The 21,447-nt window shown below is 44.2% G+C and overlaps 1 protein-coding gene and 1 pseudogene across 6 annotated transcripts in view; one reads left to right on the forward strand and one right to left on the reverse strand.

Annotated features, from left to right (window-relative positions):
• The window catches only part of BPGM (bisphosphoglycerate mutase), a 59,055-nt gene that overhangs the window by 2,338 nt on the left and 35,270 nt on the right, over nucleotides 1-21,447 (forward strand). For 3 of the 6 annotated variants that reach the window (XM_062590993.1, XM_062591002.1, XM_062590959.1), the window contains exons 2-4: nucleotides 4,634-4,774; nucleotides 6,996-7,201; nucleotides 10,682-10,833. The gene's annotated coding sequence lies outside the window, so the exon portion shown is untranslated. Of the gene's footprint in view, nucleotides 1-4,633; nucleotides 4,775-6,995; nucleotides 7,202-10,681; nucleotides 10,834-20,797; nucleotides 20,937-21,447 lie in introns of those variants that run through there. The other 3 variants (XM_062590976.1, XM_062590968.1, XM_062590984.1) reach the window with 3 other exon arrangements.
• Nucleotides 1,510-8,617, reverse strand: LOC134136014 (aldo-keto reductase family 1 member B1-like; annotated as a pseudogene).

Below are 21,447 nucleotides of genomic sequence, written 5' to 3' on the forward strand. Positions count from 1 at the left end.
TCAGCTGTCTGTGTGGTGTCGTGCTCTGCAGCCTGTTCTGTTCTCCTCCCGATGCGTGTGTGTGGTTTTCACTGATGATTTCTTGCTCGAGAAATGTCTCCACCTTTTTTCAGAGGTTTCAGACAGAATTTTTGTATTGTGCTGTGCTGTTTGCTCTTGCTAGTAGGAGACTTTCCTACTTTCAAATCAAGCTAGGAGCATACATCAATGGATTGAGGTCCTATGGCTGCATTTGAGTCTTCTCAGAGTTAATGAAATTACTTTGATAGCATTAGGATTTGGTCATTAGTCAAATGTGCAGGGAAAACTGTGTACTTAAGAAAGCAAGCCCAGGAATAGTAAATTCTGAACAAGGGCATGTGCCAGTGCCTGTACAGCCTGAGGCAGATCCAGATTGTATCGTTACTTGAGGCTCTTGCCTGCTCATCACTCAGTCTGCCACATTGGCCTGATTCAGTAAAATGATGTGGCTCAGCCCCTCTGATGTGTCCTTTTTTTTGGCAGGTTGTTGTCACGCTGCCTTGTGAAGGTGGCAACCCTGCCCATAGGTGCAAGGACAACCATCAGCCAGTGTGGGAGGGCTGAGCCCCATCTGCAGCTGTGGGGCAGCTGAGCTGGGCTGAGTTGGGGAGGAGGCAGCTGGGTTGACAGGGGCTGCAGGAGGAGGGTTGTTGCAGCCTGATGAGCCCTAGTCCCCGAGCTTCTGGCATGGTGGCCTGGGCTTAGTGCATTTGGCCTTGTGAGAGGACCTGCTCTCCGGGGCTGCCTGAACTTCTGGGGAGGCTGCCTGGTTTGGGGTCTCCTGGCAGGGGAAAATGCAGGTGTGGGGCAGGTGAAGCTATACCAGGGGCCCTGGGGGGCTGCTCCTGGGTTGTGCTGGCAGAGCAACGGGAATCTCCTTTGGGGCTTGCTGCCCTCAGGGGCCTGAAAGGGAAGGTGGTTTTTCTAGCGGGGATTGCTCCAGAGATGAGTCGTGTCCTCTGGTTCAGGTAGCCACAGCTGACCTGTCTGTGCAGAGCTTTTGGGGCGAGGTAACATTGAACATGAAAACATATACAGAGTTCATTTTATATCAAACATCACTTTTTTTCTAAATCAGACAGAAGACTTTCAGCCAATGATGTTTTTGCATTTTAGAATGTTTTTTATTTAAAATATCAAACTCTACTGATGAAATTGTTTTTCCATGTTTTCTGTTTTGTTTTGTTGACATTTGAGTGGTAGTTTAAGCACTTTGCCTATTTTCCACCTTCTAATTGGGCATTCTGAAAATAATTTTTTCATCTTACCAAGAAAATTATCACATACCACAATTTGTTCTGTAATACAATTATACTGTTTTCTTCTTCCAACAAATACTCAAACAAAAATCATTGAATACATATCCTGTTTCTTTAGTGTGAGCAGCAGGGCAGATGCAGTAAAAAATTTAGAAAAGGGAAAGCTCTAAGTTAGAGCAGAAGCACATCAGACCTCAGAGGTCTAGAGAAGGGCAAGGTAAAACCATCTTCAGTATTCTGCATTAAATGCGTAGTCCTTGTGATTTTTTGCACCCAAAGGAAATCAAAGAGGGAAGATTAATGGCTGAAGTAATAAATGCTATATAGCACTGTAGAGGATGCATAGAGGAGCCACCAAGGAAAGATCTGAATTGTATAACTGCAGATGAATATGTGGAGATATGTATATATAAAACATATACATATATACCTATATACATAGATATATATGCACACTCCCCCCCCCCGATATATATTTGTTTTTCTTGGTGCTTGCATGTCATTTGTACCCTAAAAAATTCTCAAGTCTTTTCCTCTTTTTCAGGCACTGACCATTCAAAGGTGGTGGGACTTAGTCACTTTCGAGATAAAGAATTCAGGTTCACACTGTTTACTGCCTGAAAGACATTTTCTGTAGCTTTTCAACAAAGATTTCTATCTGGCTTTCAGCTGCCAAGCGTAAATTCACATACTTCACCTGTCTAATGCTCACGTGCCTCCCAAACGTTCATGAAAGACATGCCATCAGTTTCTATAATATTCCTAAAGGGTATTGCAGGAAATGCAAATAAATTCTGCATGAGAAATTAGGAATTTGAGTCTGTAACATGCTCATTTCTCTAATACAGACAAATGCAAAATGAACAACCAGAACTCATCTTTTGTAATTCCAGGTACAGAAAGTTTCCTAGAGAGTGAATTCAAAATGAGAACATAGTTTGAATTCTTTGAATTCTTTTGTTTTTAAAATGAAAATATTAAACCCTCTTCTGAAAAATTATTTTTGGGATGAACCACTTGGAATTTAATCTGACAAGATTTTTAAATATGCCAATTTTTTGCCCAAACTAATACCTGTGACACAAAATTCGCTGTAAAGAGTGCTAATAATTTAAGAGATGGGAGGAAACAAGAAGTGTCAGTTACATACTTAATGCACAGATTCTCCGGTTTCTGTTGAAACTTAAAATTGTTGCCGTCTCTTCTTTACTCAATTCAAAGTCAAACACCAAACAGGAGAAACAGCTGGAAATGATCTCTGAACAAGTCAAAGCTTATGAAAAAGATGCACAAGATTACCCACTGGAGAGGTACTGGCTAGCTTAGTGAGCAGTTATTGCTAGAGAATTTCAGTTGGTACATCTCTCACTCCTATTCAGAATAAAAGTTTGGGAGACTTTTATATTTCTATCAATCCAACTGCATGTCTTCAGAATAAAAGTTTGGAAGACTTTTATATTTCTATCAATCCAACTGCATGTCTTCTGAAATGCTGATGTCCAGTTTCAGTCAGGGACCACTGAATTAACAGTTAGAGGAGTGACTTGGATGATGGACAAAAGAGGTATTTTCTTAACATTGCCTGAATGATATAAAACTTTTCTAGCATATTTCTGCACTTGGGCTCCAAGTAAGCTCTACCTACTGATTCATCCACAAGCCACAGAAACAGGAAATATATGAGCCATCTTCACTGCTGTCCTCCAATTGTAGCTGTTTAGCCCTCACTAGAATATAGCTAAACATATAGACAGAAAAAGCCCAGTCCTCTTGTCTGAAGAGGACTTGGAAATGGTTAAGACAGGATCGCTACTTGCTCTGCAGGGGGAAAGACTTCCATCCATGAAGGGCAACACCCAGGTCACTTATAATCACTCACCTTGGAGTTCTCCACAATACGCTGTGGTGTGACAGACTCTGGAATCACAATCACATTTCTCTGGATCTGAAACTAAAGAAGAATCTGCAAAAAACAGACCACTGAGTCAGAGAGAGGATGGCTCCTCTAGTTCCATAAGTGGAAACTGTTCCAGTATGGACTGTTCTTTTCCTGTTGAATAATTCAGCAAAACTAACCCATAGAAATGCATTTCAAATCATTCCCGTACCTGAGGCTTAGGAAGCACTTCCAAAAGAGCAAAGAGAGAAGTGATGGAACCCACAGAAACGTCTCCTTTCTCTTTTTCCAATCAGTCATATGATACTCAATTCTTTATCTTCCTACCTGCACTTCTGGGAATCTATACAAAGGTTTCATTCTGTGCAACAGAATTTGAGATGGGAAGACTGAAACATGAAAATATTTGAAGATGTGCTGAGGACATTTTCTTTGTTGAGGACCAAAGAGCTCTGAGTAACGCATCTTGTAGGCCATGTAGTAAACAAACTGCATTCTTAGAGAAAAGCCACCAGGGATTGCCGCCATAGGGAACAGATGTCATATGTATCTTGTCTTTAAGTATGGTTTCCTTATGGCCGTGTAACAGGAACCAGTACCGTGTCCCCTGCGCCACCCTTACTTAACCTGTGCTGGGGTTTTGTTGTGCTTGGCTGCAATCTCTTTAATCTTGGGGTCTTCCAGAAGGGAAGGATCCTCTGGCTTAGCCCTGTATGGAGAACAGCAGGCCAGTGGTGAGGAACCTCCATAGAAAGGCCCTACCTAGCAACAGAAATCTGTATCTATTGGAGAGAGAAACGGTGCAGGTACAGTCTCAATGTTTTGAGCATAATTCATGCACGCTGCCTTGCAGATTGCAAAGCGGTCTTACCACAGCCTGTTTGGAGAGCCAAGGGGACTGTATGCTGTCACAGCAATCCCTTTGGACTGGCAATACTTGATCAGCTTCTCCTGGGTAAGGTATGGATGACATTCAGTCTGCCAACATAAGAAAGCAGAGGTTGACAGTGGCAGAACTGCTGTAATGTTGCTGTGCTGCGGGAATTATCACCTAATTTGGTTACAGCCTGCCTTTTTTCCTAACTTGCCAATGGTCTACATGATAATATGCATCCTTAGCACTGAAGGCACATATCTTTATAGTAAGTTCTTACACCACTTTGAATGCAGAATTTTGTAAAGCTCATTTCTGGGTTCTTTATTTCTCCAGATTGTTTGTTTAAAGAGGAGCTGCTCCATCAGCACAGTTGTGCATCAGTGGTTTAGCAAGTTGAAAAACAAAGGAAGAAAGTATTCCAATGTATCTAGAAATAACCGCAGGGTGGGATTTAGAGAACATGCTGTGTCCACTCTATTCTTACTTTTTCCATGCCCTCATTTGATTGTGATCAGTTCTTCATAATCTTTGGAGAATATTCACCTGCTGTCACTTAGTAGCTTATCTGGTTATTTGCAGGCTTGTATTTCAGTCCCGGCTTGTTCAAGAGTCTCTCAATCTGCTCATGTTTGAAGTTGGGAGATTCCAATGGCTTTGACCAGACCAGCATCCACCAGCTCTTCCATGGCCTAACAGAAAGGGCAGCAAAGTCATCATCAGGTATGCTAGGCAGGGCCTGAAGAAGACATTCTTCCTGACATGGCTCACTTCCTTTGTAAGAAGGATCAAAACAACTGTCTCAAGATGCACAGCATTCTTGAGTCTCTGATGGAAAAGGGGGCACTGGTATATTCATGCCTCAGCTCCCATCCCACACAAAACCAAAGTGTCATTCCTGGAGACTGTGGAAATTCCCCCAGAATTCTATGTAGAAAAGAGCAACAACACTTGATAATCGCCTGCTGTGCTGGCACTGGAGGGCTCTGCCCCAGGCTCTAGGCAGGATCACATGTTAAAATGCCTTTATTCCTGCAAAGTGTGTTTGGACAGTTTCCAAGAACTGTGTTACAGCTGCAGTGAAGACAACTGTATGATTGTTAAGGTCAAGCAAAGAACCCTTCCTAACCTGAATTTGGTCTATGGCTCCACTTAAAGTCATTGGGCAGCTCATAGTGGGTTAGGCATTTAAGTAAGGCACTCAGGGAACAGGAATAACAGCTTTGCTAAGCGTTAATGTTATGAAAGGCTACTTCAAACTACTCTAAGTTCTCCCCAATAATTTTGCATGTATAACTGTGACTGCTGAACGTAATGAAAATGTGGGAGAGACTTTTGAGGTCACAGCAAGCTTCAGTCTTCTGCTGTGGCTGAGCTACCTCCAGGTATGCAACAGATCAGTGTTGCTGGAAATACACATGCCTTTGTCATCTTTTAGGAAACAGCTCCTCTCCTGCCTGTGATTTCAAGAGAAAACACTTGAAACAATCTATGTTGGGAAGCTAACTTTGTAGGAGAACAGAATACAAACATGAGGAGCCTGCTACATATAAAAAAAATGTATTAACTTTTATCGTAGCTTAATTCATTCTTCAGTTGTGTCTTATTCTTGGTTCATGCAGGGTTATGGCTTTTTTTTTTTTTTTTGCCAGCCACCATGCCAATAAAGACAGGTATTTCAGCTGGACCCCACAAAGTCTATACTACTAGATATATGAGTATATACCCATATATATGCCACTAGATATATATGAGTATATACCCATATATATGCATGAGTATATGCCCATATATATATGTGAACTGACACAGTTCTTCTGCAGTACCTGAAGTTTGCAAAATTATGGATATCAAAAAGCATCACCTTCTTAAATCCAAGGTCTGCAGAACAACAGTAAGGTTCTGACAGCAAAGGTCAGTCTGTCTGTACTGTATTAAAGACTTAGTAATTAAAGAGAGAAATGGAGAACAAAAACATTTTCTCTCGCTGTGTGATTCTGTAACATGCAGAAGAAAGACCTTCTGTCAGGCAGGGAGGTACAGGCCTCCTTTCCACAAGGAGGGAGCCAAGCCGTCGTGAGAGGAGCGTACTTAGGGTTTGCAGAGAAAAAGACAGGAGCGTAGGGCATCCTTGCAGCTGGGAGACCTGCCCCTATTTCTAGGCCTGCTTCTCCCAGGCTCAAAAGGGCAGAGGACACTGTGCAAGCAGCAAACTCGGAGACATTGATCAAGAGTCTGGCTCACATGGCCAAAACAAAGCTGGATGAGCAGTAGTGCCCTAAGCATGACTGGCTCTCCCAGCCGGAAAGCCAAGGGCATTTCTGTTCCTGTACCTTTAACCCGCAAGGCCAGTGCATGAGGTAGAGATCCAGGTAATCCAGTTTCAGGGCAGCAAGTGTCTTCTGGCAGGCTCCCTTCACCAGAGTTTTCTCATAGAACGTGCACCAAAGCTAGAGACAGCAAGCCAAGCCACACTGTGTCCTGCTGGATTAAAGCTCTCAGGCGCTCTCCTGAACAGGAGAGAAACTTTCCATCTTCTTTGGCAGCCAACATGAAATTAGGTTGTCCTGTTGCTCTTCAGATGGGGCCTGTTTTTTGAGCAGAACTGGCTCATGATACTGCGGGCAATATGTGGCAATATGTGCAGTGGCAACCGATATGATGAGATAGGTCTGTAGTAAAGTCTCTTATTACAAGGTCAGATACTGTGTAGAAGAAAACAGCTTAACTCAAGAAAACTTTCTTTCAGACCTGACCATTTCCTGTAACAAATTTGTCAGGTTAAGCCATGAATATGCAAGCCAGTCACTTGTATATTCAAAAAAAAAAAAAAAAAAAAAAAGGTTTGTAACATACATTTACCAAGGTAAAAAGGAGTTTCAGAATCCTGAATCCAAATACAGTATTTTCCTCCTTTTCCTTTCTTCTTCTCCTTCCTTTCCAGCAATAAAAACAAACTCCACCAACTACACTTTTCCTGGGACACGTACTGTGCAGATTACTTTATCCCAGGATGCCCAGAGCCTAGTCTTCCTCACAGAGCAGAGGGATACCCCTTTGGCAGGACCATGAGCCTGGCTGCTGGAACAAGCACTCAGTGCCACCACAGACACCATAGGACTTTCCTCCTCAACTGCATGTTAGCAGTCGGTGAGTTGCTTCTGTCCTTTTAGAACTGCATCTATAGTGATTCACAATACCAAATGTTCTCAGATCTCTGCCTCTGTAATGCTAGTTTCTATCTTGCTTGAGTGCTACCAGGCCCCCCATACCTTTGCCTGCTTCCCTGCTCCTGCATCCTGGGGCAATGCTCCTCATCCTCTGTGCTCCAGGAAGAACAGGAGATGCACATCCAGATTCTGCCTCATCCCCCAGCACTTCTGCCTCTCCCCAGGAAGCAGTACAGCAGAGCTGCTGTGTTTGAGGACTTTGTGGATTGTGAGGGGAGGAAGAGTAGCTGCTATCCAGGGATTTGGATAGAAAGAAACATTCCCAGGAAGAGTATGGGTTGAAGAAGGAAATGCATACTCCAGAGGTGCAGGGAAGAGCAAATGCTACCAGCACCCTTGGGCTTCGACTTCACTGTGGAGAGAAGTCCCTGTGACATGGTTCTGACTTAGTGGTTCAGGTTGAATGGAGAGCGAGCTGCCAGTAAACCAGGAGGAAAAGAAGGATTCTCTCCTCTGCTCGCAGCTGTAGAGACTCAATATCCCTACCTCATAGGTATATCAAAATCACAATCAGTAGTCAGGAAAGAGTCAAATGGCATTACCCCTGTCCGTGGTGCACTCTCCGTGTGGAATAGGGTGAAGTAGGAAGCTTGTATCAGGAGTGACCTGACTAATGTTATGAATAGCTCCATCCTATAGCACATAGCTTCTCTCCAATATTAAGTTTCTTATAATGAAAATACTACAGGCGAAGCATGCCCCCTTCCCCACCTCAGGATGCGGGTCCATCAGATCTCTACCTTACTGATTACGAAGATGTCCTCTCATTTTACAACACCTTCCTTGATTTTCTGTTGGATCCCTTCCCCAACTTCACTCTCGTTCTGGTACACATAGGCACAATCAAAGTGGTGGTATCCAACATCAATAGCAGCCATCACTGCAGCTGTTACATTCCCTCGTGCAGACTGAAAAATAATAGAAAAATCTAAGAATCTCAAATCAACTCATGTTAAGTACCTGTTTGCTAGAAAAGTAAAGATAGGAAGACCACCTTACCCAGATTGCCCCCTCCCCTTTTTATTTTATAAGAAGTTTATTCCATGCAGTGTTCTCCAGGCTGCACTAATCTCATAAACACAGGCTCCTGGGCTTAAAGCCTGCCTCCAGTCATTCCTCTGTAATCCCACTGCCACACAGGGCTCAGCCTAAAGGCTAGGTAAAGCAGAAGCCCAAAACACCAGGACAATTTTCCAGAGCAGGACCAGGAGGATATGAGTTTTGTGCCAGAGAATTCTGCAATACTGATGCTTTTCATTGAAGCCCTTACCTTCCAGGTGCCCAGCCCCAGGAGGGGCATCTTTGCCCTAGTACTCAGCTGCACAGAGGTCACCATAGTCCCACACACCAGTTCAGAGCACTGCTGCAGCTGCCTCCTGCGAGCCCTTTAATAGCGTCAGGACCCAGCCCAATGTGGGGGGCAGGTGGCGGAGTGGTGCCAGTGCCCCAGGCCCTCCCCTAGCTGGCCAACAAAGCTACAGCCCTTACACCTTAGATTTGACTTGCACAGCTGCACACAAAAGCTTAAAGGAATTAAAACCTGTGGAGGTAACTACCTCCCTGGTGAGGTTATCAGAGGGTGAGGGTGGAGTGTTGCTGGGCTCTGTTCCCATGTGTGTTTGTGCGGGGTTTGGACCCTGCAGTGCCTCGTCACTGTGCCACCAGTTGTTGCAGATAGCTTGCTTTGGAGAAGTGCTTCGGTATTGCAACACACTTTCAAAGTTCATCCTGTCGGTTACTGCATTGGGAGCACATTTCAGTCAGGAGCACTTTGGCCCATGACTTTGCATCAGTAAAGCCTCAGGTGTCATGAAATGAGTCACTAAACAGAGTCCTGAGGGAGGCCATGAGGCAGCGGCAACATTACACAGAGGTCTCGCGCTCTCTGCTATGTAGCTGCAGGCTGCTTGGTTGCAGGTTGTGAGCCTGGGGCTGTAAAGTGGCAGCACGTGTCCCCGTCACAGTGTTGGTGGTCAGTGCTGGTCCCCCCTGGCCTGCGCTTTTGACCCTGTCTGCTGATAAACCAGACAGCTAGAGAAAGCTTAGCATGGGTTTGCAGAGGAAGAAGTAGTTTCTTTTTGCCCAGACAGACCAAAGTGATATTTCTACTTTACATATTGTGAAATGAGGTACTAGGGGAGCATGACTTACTAAAGCTCATGTAGGGCATGTGTGACAAAGCTGTGAAGTAAAATTAGATCCCCGGGACTTTCAGGATCTTAATGGGGCCATCATTCTTCTGGTAAATTCTAGAATTGCATATTTTTTCTGTTCACTTTTACCTCTTCCCATTTTATTACTCAGTTGGAGGCAACACAGTTGTACTGCTGTGGCTTCTTTTTTATCGGTCAGGGCTTTCATAAATGAGAGTTTCATAATGCAGGGAAAGGCATGTAGGTGTAGAAGAGACATGTCCTTTGGCTACATGATCATGATGGATGTCATGTATAATTAGTGTCATAAATACATTCTTTTGCAGAGAAATAACACAGGATCCAGATAGGAGGATGGGAGGCTGTATTTTAATGTTTGCACACACGGGGGCAGAATGAAGCTTGTGTGGGACAATTGTGCTTTTGAATTTCCTCAATAATCTCTTAATGGATTTAATTGCGTATTGTTTTCTGTAGATTTTATAACAATGAGAAGTTAAAAATATCTCTTCCTCTATCCCTTTTCCTAAAAAGGATTAAACAAAAAAGGTGACTTAGGCTTAGTAAAAAATAGGTATTAAATTGTTCTGCCAGGTACTCAAAGATCAGTCTGAGGTTTGAAGAGAAAATTGGCAATTACTGTCTGAATTGTCTTAGTTGTCCTTGGATTGAATGCACAGAAAAAAAGAATTCCTTTTCTCTGCTGTCTTTTGAACTGAAATGGATGAGATTGCCCTTCCTGCATGAACTCCCTACCCTATCTGACAGATGTTCCCAAACCAGTGCTTTTAAGAACTCTATGTGTATGGGGGAATCAACTTCATTTTCTACCTCCTGTTAACTGTGTCATATATCCTAGGGGAAACAGAAAGACTGTCTAAGATTCAGAATAGTTATATTTATTATGGCCAGTAGCCGTCAAATGTGCTCAGCACCTCCAGCTTGTTTTGACTGCAGCAGTCAGTGGGGCTCGTGGGCTGTCTGCAGCTTATAGAAAGCAGTAAGCACTGTGCAGCACTGGGTTTTGCAGCCAGAGGTGACTTTCACTGGGAGATTTGCCGTTGGTTTGTGGGGGTGCAGCAAGCCTTTTGTTAAAACATCTGCCAGCAGCATCAGCTTTCTCTTTGTTTAGCTGGTCTAATGGCAAACTCTGTCTAACCTACTTGGTCTATCATCCCTGATGTCCTCAGAGTGGCTGGATGTTGTGATTTCAGCTTCTTATGTGTTTTCCAATGCTCCGTCACCAGAGACTGTCCCCCTGCGGGACATGATGCAGCAGTGCTGGTGGTGCTGCCACAGCAGGAAAGATGAAATCCCACAGCAGCTGCGTCATGGCCTTGGCTCGAGCACGCTGGCATTTAGGAGGAAGAACCACAGACAACAAGAAAGAACAAGAAAAGTAAGAACTAAGCCTTCCTGAGCACTGTTCCCTCTGCGTAGTACAAAGCACTGGGTTGAAGCTGATTGAACAGGTGCTGGGATATCGTTCCAAGCAAAGAAAGTGGGGCTGGTTAAAATGCTTTCTGGCATTGTTTATACTTTTGCTCAGTTACTGTGCGTGACCCTCTGGGGAGAGATGATAGTCACAGTCCGACATTGCCACAGCATTGGGCTAGCAAGATGCTCAAAGGGATGTATTTTTGGCTCGTGTACTGGGCATGGCTGGCAGGGTTTCAGCAGCATGGTCTGCTGGGTGCCCTGCTTGGCAGCAAGCCACGAACTGCCTGTGAGGATCACTGCTGCTCCCAGCCAGCTCTGAACTGGCAGGAGAGAGCCCCCGTGTGCTGAAGCTTCAACAGCATGGAGTGCTGGTGCCTGGGTGGGTTTAAGAAAAGGTGGCAGCTGCGATGGGTAGGGGGCAGGGTAGGGGGCATGTGAGGACACAAAAGGAAAGACACGAGGAGACCAAAAAAGAAACAGAGGAGACACAAATAGGAGATGTGAGAGGAGACATGGTAGGAGACACAGAAAAAGGTACAGAAGGACACACGTGGAAGGGGATGCTGTTGAGGACAGTGGTGCCCCGTGCCAGAAGAGGCATGCCTTGGAGGCACCGTGGCTGTGGGCCACCCACACCAGAGCAGGGACACCCTGAGGGACCGTGGCTGTGGGCCACCACGCTGGAGCAGGAATGTTCCGAGGGACCACGGCTTTGTGCTGCCCGTCAGCCTGCCGAAGGGATTGGGAGGGACGGAGCTTGATGTGTGGTGAAAAAAAAAGGGGAGCTGAGACTAGGAAAGGGGGAGGAGAGGAGTCTGCGTTGAAGCTGAGCCTGGGAAAGGGCAGGAAGGGTGTTTTCCTACACGTTAAATTGTTCCTGTCATTTTTGTTTCTCAACACCCAAATCAGTAATTAAAAGTTTATGCTAACTGGCAACAAATTCAAATAAGTGAAATTCCCCCAGTCAAGACTGTTTTGCTCATGACAGCTCCCAAGGAAGCTGCAGCCAGTCTGGCTTTGAGGCTGTAGTAACTATTACTATTATACATCAAGGAATTGCTGGGAAATCTCTGGAATTTGAGCCCAAAACTGTGTTGAGGAGGAAACTTTTAGCTTAGCAAAACCAGAGGAAGTCAAGATATATAGAGCTACATCAAATGTGGTGGTTTGGTGATAAAAAGAGGTGTAACTTGCCAACAAGAGGGCATGGGAGACAGGAAAAAGATAGTTAAGAGAACTGTGCCAAGCAGCAGGGAGCAGACCCTGGCAGGCACTGGAGGAGGTGCTGACAGCAGATAAAGGCAAAGCAAGGCATGTCCATGGTAGTCCCAAAGTATAACATGGTTACATTTTCTTCTGAGGCTTGTCTACACAAAAATTTCACACTGTTTAGAAAAGGTTTAATTTTGTCAATGCAAATGCCTTTTTTGGACACATATCAGTTGAAGTATGTTGTATTTTGCTTTAGCTTACATCTGTGCCTTACCCACTTCAGTTAGACAGTGGAAAGCACTCTGCAGCAAAATAACATGTATCCTCCCACAGAGTTAGCATTTAACAGCTATTTAACAGCATCAGTTTTTGAACTGTTTTAATTAAACTGCAACTTCCTTGTACAAGCCAGGACTGGTTCTTGCGGAAGCAGAAGCATGTCAGTATCTTTTTGTGTCTTTTCTCAAACCCTAAAAAGAAAACTTCCAATAATAGACTGGAGCGGTGGACTAATGTGAGACTAGCAAATACCTTTGTTTAATTTTCTCCAGATGAAAATCCTGCCCCGTGAAAAGAGCAGGTACCAAAGCACCAGCAAAGACCATACCTTTTCAGTTGTTTCTGTGGAAGAATGGACTTTGTAATGAGGGGGTAAGCAACTTAAGTAGGAAGGCCACTATGGCCAGCCTCCAAAGCCAGCTGGTCTACAAATGGAAAAACTGCTCATCCCAGACTTACATTCCTGTTCAGGGTCTGTTGGTAGGCATGGCTATCAAAGGAATAGGGGTTTTCTCTTGTGGATGTAGACTGTAGGTTTTTCAAAGCTCATCGCTTTTGAAAACAATCTGCTCTTTTTCATAATAAGTGGAGGCTCTTGTTCTGGCCAAAAAATATTTTCATGCTCCAGTTCAAGTTTCAGCTATCAGCTGTGTCTAGTTCTGGCAAAAAAAGGGGGTGCTTAGAATGCCTTAAGAGTGAAGGAAGGTATGTTTTCCATTTGTGAAACACAAAAGTGTTGAAAATATTTTCCTCATGTTTAAAATACAAAACAAAACAAAGCACACGCTAAAACCAATGAGATCATTTTGATAAGGAACATCATGAAAAATACCACTGTGCAGAATTAGAGCTGAGTGGAAATTGCTTTATAAACTGAACTCATACATAACAGGGCAGCCCAGTCATTTCAGTGGGCAAAGTAACTCAGGTTTTGTGAATGTGAGGGCAGAACTTTGTGTGGTCTTTCTCCTGTCAGACAGCAGGACCCAAGGGCCACAGGGGTATTTAGTGTGAATGCGGAAGGTCCAATGCTTCCCAGAAATGTTTGGCATACTGTCCTGCACTAATCTGTGGATCTGTGCAGTTATTTCGCTGCATGCTTCAAGGTCGCTGTAGGTAGTCAGGCAGGCTTCTCCACTCTCAGCATCTGTCTTCTCCACCAGTAATTCAGGTACATGCAGGGAGGAGGTTGTGAGCTGCACAGATTGTTCTGGCAGCATGGCATCATCTTGCTTCCAAGTGTTATCTGGTCTGAGGACTCTCGCTCGTCCTATAACCCGAACGTGCCTCTAGCCTGAGGGGCTGAGGAGAGATGGTGGCTCAGTGTGGGTTGCCGCAAAAGCCAGGACAGTTAATTTGACCACAGTGTGTTCCCAACTGCCCTTAGTAAACTAGATGCAACCCAGCAGGCTCGAGAAAGTGGCTTCTCTGCATCTAAAGTTTATGAGCGCCTATATCCTTAGAAAGACAAGAAATCTTGGTCAGATAACATAGGCTGCATTTTATGATGTCTTCCTCAAAGTATTATAACAAAAAAGAGACATAGTTCCTTTCCAAGATGTGGTTTATCAGATACATGCTACTTCTGCAAATGCCTTCTTAAGAAAGGCAGGAGCAGTGTGCCTGGATTTTGTTCTCATACAGATCTATTTAATTGATCTCAGCTCAGTAACTTACTTGGAAGATTGCAGATGCAGACATTTGCAAAGAGAAAAATAATGACAGTAGTTACTGTTTAAATAAGTACTTGACCTATCCAGAGTGCCAAATACTGGATAGTGTGTAGTGTCTCTGGGAGACAGAAAGGTTTGAAAGTCATTTTTTCCAATATACAGAAGGAGATCTTGAATTACAGGCAAAAAGATCTTTGGTAGGTTTTTTTGGGGGGGCAACTAGATCTAATAGCAGTAGACAGATTCTTAATCATAAACGCAGTGGAAATCAGACACAAGATGATTTTGATGAATAGATTTTCATGTGGGCAAAACAGGTATGAGATGAAAATTAGTTCTGGGAAGTTGGATATCCTGGCTCCCTATCCATGCATGATTTATTACTCTTGACTACTAGCTTACTCATGCTCCTTTTTCATTAATGAAATGGAGGGAAAAAATGAATTAAATCATGACCTATAGGTATTTATATATGGTCTTTACTCCTGAAGTTGCTTATGAAAGAATCAAATAAAAGGAAGGCTTGATTGTATGGCCTTTTGTAAGTCAGGAGTGACCCTGAATTGTGAGAAGTAACAGTAAGGTAGAATGCTGTGACTCAGACCTGCTGTTGCTATTATTCAATCATGACACATAGGACAGAATTTTTATACAGGAAACTCAGTTTTCGCTCTTCTCAAAATCAGACTAAACATCAGTCAGATTTGTTTTGTAAACTGGTATGGGGCAAGAAAGCCATGTATCAAGGAAAGAAACTAGAAGAAGTGCAGAATAAATCTTTGCGATTTTTAGAGTGTTTGGGAGAAAACAATAAGAAGTAACAAGCACTGTGCACACCGAATTCATGGTTAACCCGGTGTTCCCTTTTCTTTGTAACACAAGTAAAAAACTTCTAAGCAGTTTTTTTCAGGGTGAACCACTAATTTGTAATAGAAAGACATTAGTGCAAGAAAACAAATATATCCTTTGTGTTATTTGTTCTCACCATTCTCTCCAGTAACACTGGAGTTCTCATTTTTTTACTTTTGAGTATATTTGCTCAGATTCTTATGCTGTTACTATGCTCTAATATCAGCACTATCCAGTCAGTTTTTAACTAACTTTTCACGTTCTGACTAGACACTTCCCTTGCTGCTTTCTTTTTTCCAGAGGAGTGCCTTTTAAATTATCACTCCCCAGAGAGTTTCTTACTGATATCTGATATCTGCAGCACTTTGTTTATCATAGAAAAAAAAAAGTAGATGCATCATATGATTTTCTTCGCTTTTGGTACTGCTGCAGTAATTTAACTTGTACAGTATTGTGATTGGAAAACAGTGAAATACTCTAAACTAAAACCCACAATGCAATATGGTCCAAATCTACAATATCTAAAAGTGGACCTTGTAGATGTTTAAAATGCATTTCTTGCTCTGGAAGTGAGATAACTGTTGGCATGTGATACAACTTCTTTCAGAGCTTTTTGCGTGCCGGAGGCAGCACCTGTTACTGCGGGGTGGATGCCAGCACATCCTTCCTTCGGAATTCAAACACCAAGTGCTGGGCTAGTGCTGAGCCAAAGAGGATTTGCTGTGGTTCCTCCACTCTCTGAATCATGTCTCAATAACCTTACATTTGTTTAAGAAAATACATATGATTTATCTAAGCATATAGGATGTGCTTTGGAAAAAAAATGACTTCATGCAGAAAAGTGTTTAAATATGTCATCCATTTAAATTCTTTCCTTCACAGCACTGTGTTCTACACACTTCACTGTAGTATCTAGGCACCTGTTGCGATAAAGAGTCGCAATTTTAAGATACTTTAGGGTTGTCTTCCTTTACTTTTGTAATGGTTTTGAGGGCAAGAGAATGCAAGTTTTGTCCTATTTTTTCTGTCTCAGATTGTATGTTTTCAGCTTGAGATATGTAGAAATATTTTTTTTAAGCTAAGACTTCAAATGAATACACAGATGTCATGTGTTTTACTTCAGAAAAATGTTTCAGGACATATCCAGGGACTTCTTTCATTCCTCAAAGCAAAATCAATTAACACTTCAGAATAATGTTGCCAGTACCTAACAATAGGGATTACATGAGAAATTCAGTTCCCAGGCTTAGATATGAAATACAGTACCCCACACAGCAGCTTCCTTCCATCTGTTTTGCATTTAATGAAATGAATGTTTCTATGTATTTTTTTCTTCCTTCTCAGTCTGTCACTTATTCAACAGTCAGGGATTCAAAAAAACCTACTTCGTTACTTAAGACTAGAGCTGTGATTCTGGTGACAAGTTCAGGGTTAGTTTTAGTGCTTACACACTCACTTTTCTTTTGTTTGAACAAACTTTTTCCCGCAAGTCGTGGAGTCATAATAATAATTAAAAAAAAGTAAAATATTTTATTTACCTTCCATATGGATTTTACGCTTCTGGTTTTGACAAAAAGAGAATCCACTCGGATGCCTGAAGTTATATGTTGCCTCCATACCCAAACAGGATGAAAGCCCTACTCTGTTTACATATTAAAGCCCTATTTCCCACAGGCAATAGAGCCCAGGCACTATTCAAACAAAAGGTGACAGATCCTGTGCTGAGGAGCTTGAATTCCAATTCAGTGACTAATTGGTGTGCTAGGCATGCCTCACTGCTCTGTCAGATATATCCCTGAATTTTAGGTAATAATAGGTTTGGTTTAAGACAGGGATATGAGATATATTAGTAAATAGGGGTAGGTGCATGATGAAAAATTACGGACGCATAGGCAAGCTTGAGCCAAGAAAATACTGAGAATCACTTGGCTGATTAATGCGAGACACAACGAGTGGCTATAACAAAAAGAATTAGAGACCAAGGCCTGGTCAGGAGGTGGGAGTTAGAGCCGTATGAAGCCGTATGAAGCCGTATGAAGGTCAACAGGACTCTCCTGCAATTTATGTGGCTGTGGCCTCAAGGACAAGAGAAACAGCTTCCAGTATGTGAATTCATATAAATTTGTGTGGTACGAGGCTAAACAAGTGGGTTTGGAGTATAAGGTTGAGTGAAAATGCGATATTTGTATTTTGGGGACTATAGTCTTTTGGGGATGGAAAAAAAGAAGGTGACTGGGGAAAGAGTGAATAAAGGAGTCATTTAAACCAGTAAAACTGAGTGAGCAGCGGTATGAAAAGAATAGGTAAGGAGAGTGAAAGTATGGCTAACACAAATATGGTAGCAGTGTCCTGCTGTTAACACATGCTGCGAGTTTTCCATGCCCCTTCCACATTGCAGCTGATTTCTTGCAAGATATGAAGCTTATGTTTACTACTTGTGAGATCCGAGAACCAGTGTTTTGGGAGAGTGATGGCCAGGGGGATTAATTTAGTCCGAGTGATTTTATGTAACAGTTCTGGATATTGGAGAACCTGTTTGAGAAATATAGGTCTGTTTACCTCCCTGCATACAGTGTTTTATCCTCCTAGACCTCTCTCAATGCAAGTTAGCCGTGAATGGAAGTGGGCCATCAGAAAAGCTGTGGAGAAACGATTCAGTCATAGAAATGTGAAATAACAATTGTATGGATAAAAGAGAAAAGATAAAATCTAAAATGTTTGTGGAGGGAAAACTATGAAGTGCTGAAAATGGCCTGAATGTGCCAGCATCAAAAAAAGGGTGAGATTTCTTGGGTGCACATCTGGGCAGCAGAGAGCATGGGCGTGCTGTTGGCAACACATGAAGATTGAAATTTTACATTAGTAAACAGGAGGAAGAATTAGAAGGTTTCAGAGTTACTGAAGAGTGTGAGGATTTGATTACAGAAGTGTCTTTTGAAGTTGAAATTATGAATGAAGGCAGCTCATATATCAAATAATGTTAACTAATGAGCTCTGAGTGTTCTGCAGTGCTTTATGGTAAATACTTGATCTAGATTTGAACAAAGTAGCTATTCAGTGAACAAATACCAAGGGTGTAGAGCATAATCACTGGAGAATGCTCCTGTTTGCCATGGTTTTCATCAATTATTTATCTGCTTTTCTTCCTTCTAGTTCTGTTGTCTTCTGTTTCTGCCTTGGTTAGCTCCAGACCTTGCTTTGGTTTGATGCAGTTGAGCTAGTGCCCTGGCGGAAGCTTATGTGTCAAGGAAAAACTTCCTAAACTGCTTCTGCCATAAACGTTCCAGCTAAAAGCATCTGTTATATCCTGGAAAGGTTCCAGGTTAGAGACCCTGAAAAACATAGCCCAGCTGTTGCAAAAGATTAGTGCTGCCAAATGAGGATAGCCATCTGGAAGAACAGTAACAAACAGGAATATGGCTTGAACTCTTTAGTCCTTGTGTAGTTTGAAATTTGAATCACAATCATTTGGCTGTTTTTGCAATATTAATGAAATCATCTTCTTATAAGACTAATGGTAATAACAAATCTGTATGTCATGGCAATAGAAGTCCTGGCTTGTGGCACACATTACTGTCTAGTGACTTGTGGTTATGATTCCGTAATGGCATGTAATGTATCTTTCTGTTATTTGTATTCTTAGTGACTGAAGTACATCCTATACATAGAGCTTAGACTCCTGAGTAACTGTTTTTCTTTTGATCTCTAGTATGTTTGGTCTTGCAAAGGCAATTCAACAGTCTGCTTGTGATGCCTTCATAAATAAAAAAATTTATCACTAGTAAGTTCATACAAGCAGAGACAGGCTTGATCTGACTGGAGAAAGGGTGACTGCAGGTGTATGCTCATGCAAGGTGATGCAGGAACATTTCTGCTTACCAGTTGGAGCTGATGGATGGAGAAATAGAACTCAGATTTGGTGAACTTAGGATACTACTTTGATTACATAGGTGGACTGGCTTTCTACTGTAGGCTTTGGCTTAGAAAAAGTTGAGAGATGAAAGGTAACAGTCAAAGTTAGTAAATGAGCTGAAAAGCATTATATTTTTAAGTGCAACTCACATCCAATAGAAACACTTTGCAAAAGCAGCAGATTTTGTTATTTTTTTCTGTGCAGTACACTTAAGGTGGAGGGCTGATAAAACTTAAAATAAAATCTTTTAAAATCTCTATTTGCCCCAGATTTTTTTACAGCTCCTTGCCTGTTTTTTTCTTATCTGTGTATCTCTTGCCTTCTATCTTCATGTCGTACAGTCATAGCATATTAAAAATGCAAGATCACCCTTTTCTCTGCTTTGGAAAGAAGGTGATAAGAGACTGTGGTATGCCTTGAGCTTGTGGCACTTGTCACTTTAAATTATGGCTGTTCAAGGGTAAGTATTTAGAGAAGAAAATACGTATCTGGTTATGCATGGAAAATGTGTTCTACTATTTTTAAATGACATCAGATCTGTTGCAATAGAGGCAGTAAAGGACAGCACCTTCCCATACCGCTTTTATCCATTTCTTGCTAGAGCTGCTCAGCTCATTTGTTTTTGATTATTTTGAATCAAAATTAGAGCTTGTGGGTATGAGAATAGCTAAGATGATTTTTTTAAGTTCCCAGACTCAAGTCTGTTCTTTCTGGTGATTTCATCATGAGTAATGAGATTGTGGACCCTTGCTGGAGCCAGCCTTACTAAAAACAGAAGGCCCTAAGACCAGAAGAAAATTTCAGTGCTGCCTGGGAAACCCCCCATCTGACTGATTCTGTGCCCTATTTCCTCTCTCCCTGGGAAGGAGCAAAGTGCTGTTAGATGTGAGCTGAGGGTATTTACCACCTTCCTTCTTCTGGAGAAGTTATGGGTGGCAGAGGAGGGAACAAAATGACCCACTGTCTGAGCTCAGCCCAACTCCCTTTGTCTCTTCCCTGCTGCGACAAATGGGTCACCCTGCTTCCTCCCTTGTTTTTGCAATGCCCAGTCTGCACATGAGAGAGGAGAAGATGCTCTGGAGTTGCCTGAGACGCAGAGGTGGATGGAGGTCTACAGCAGAGGTGGGTTTGGTGAAGCAGGTCCAATCTGCTGCCTATGTAGGAATGGGGAGGTTTCTGGAGAAGCAGGAAGCTGGGCTGTGCCTGGTAGTATTTTCTATGCATTGGTGTGACTGGACTACACCTGGCAGGTTCTCATAGCGGGAGGGGCCACCGCAGTTCCTGCAGCAGAAGGCGCATCGCTGTGATCTTTGGTTTGGTAGAGCTGACAAAACTGCAGTATCACACACGCAAATAGCGTGTGTGCATGTGCTCAGAAATCCAAAATGAGGTGAACCAACATCTCTGCTTTGATCCTTTACAGAAAAATGACCCGTTCTTTGAGGGCCAAATTTCTAACTTTGAACTGCTTGAACCGGGTGGGTGGAGAGGGTTGGCAAAATCCCATCGGGGTCAAGGGGGAATCAGGCTGGCCAAGGGAGGCAGCGGTAGAAGGGGTCAGGGCAGGAGGACGGCAGAGCCGGACACCTTCCCGCCGCGACCATGCTGGGGCTTTTGTCGCTGACGCCTTCACCACAGGCCCGGAACAAACACCCTGTCCCACCTCCTCGGGGAGCCCCGAGCCGCCCCTGCGTTCACGCCTAACGCCCCAGAAGCGCTTTCAGCCCGCGGAAGCAGTCGCCTCCGGAGCACTGGGCGCGGGGGCGGCGCGGCCCTGCCGCCCCGAGCGGGGCAAACACCACCCCCCCCCCCCCGGCGCCGCGCCGCTCCCGCCGCGCGCATCGGCCAACGGCCGCCTCCTCGCGGCACCGCCCACGGGCGCGGCCTCATTGGCTGGGCGCCGCGCTCGTTCGCTGGGCCAGCCAATCAGAGACCCTCCCTTGCTGCCACAGCGTCGCGTGGACGCGGAGGGCTCTTCAGGCCGGGCCTGCCCCTGGGCAGCGCGTCCCCGGCGGTGGCGGCGGCTCGCGAGGAGGGGGCGACTGCTGCGGCTCCGAGCTCTCGGGCGGCGGAGCGCGGCGGTAGCTCTTCGCTGACCGGCTGGCTGGCTTCCCGCAGTGTGCCGCCGTCCTGAGAGTGAGGCGGCTTTGATTTAGTCTGGCGATTTCGTGAGGTGGAGGGATGATGGGGGGAAGGACGGACGGACGGACGGTTAACGGTCGTGCTGGGGCCGTCCGTGGGGCGGGCGGGGGGCAGAGGGCTCCCTGAGGGACGGGGAGGAGATGCCGGGGCGAGGGAAGAGGCTCCTTAAGGGGAGAGCCGGAGCCTCGTTGCGGGGGAGGGGAAGGGACGGGACAGGGCGGGACGGGACGGGACTCCCTGGGAAGGGACCGCGTGCGTGTTTCGCTGTATGTCCCCTCCGGCTGCGGCAGTGCTTGCTGCCTGGCTGCTTGATGAACTCTCTGCCTCTCTAAGGAAGGCTGAGAGACACAGATGTGCCACGCAGGGCGTGTTTAAAAAGGTGTGTTCGACCTGGTTGGATTGGGGGTCGGGTCGGGTCGGGTCTCCCTCTTTTGAAGTTAGGCCTTCAAGCAGTGCCTGGCTAAAAGCTCTGCCGGTGTGTGTGAGAGGTTGTTGTGAACAGCTA

Source organism: Rhea pennata, chromosome 1 (genome assembly GCF_028389875.1).
Source record: "Rhea pennata isolate bPtePen1 chromosome 1, bPtePen1.pri, whole genome shotgun sequence".
NCBI lineage: Eukaryota > Metazoa > Chordata > Aves > Rheiformes > Rheidae > Rhea > Rhea pennata.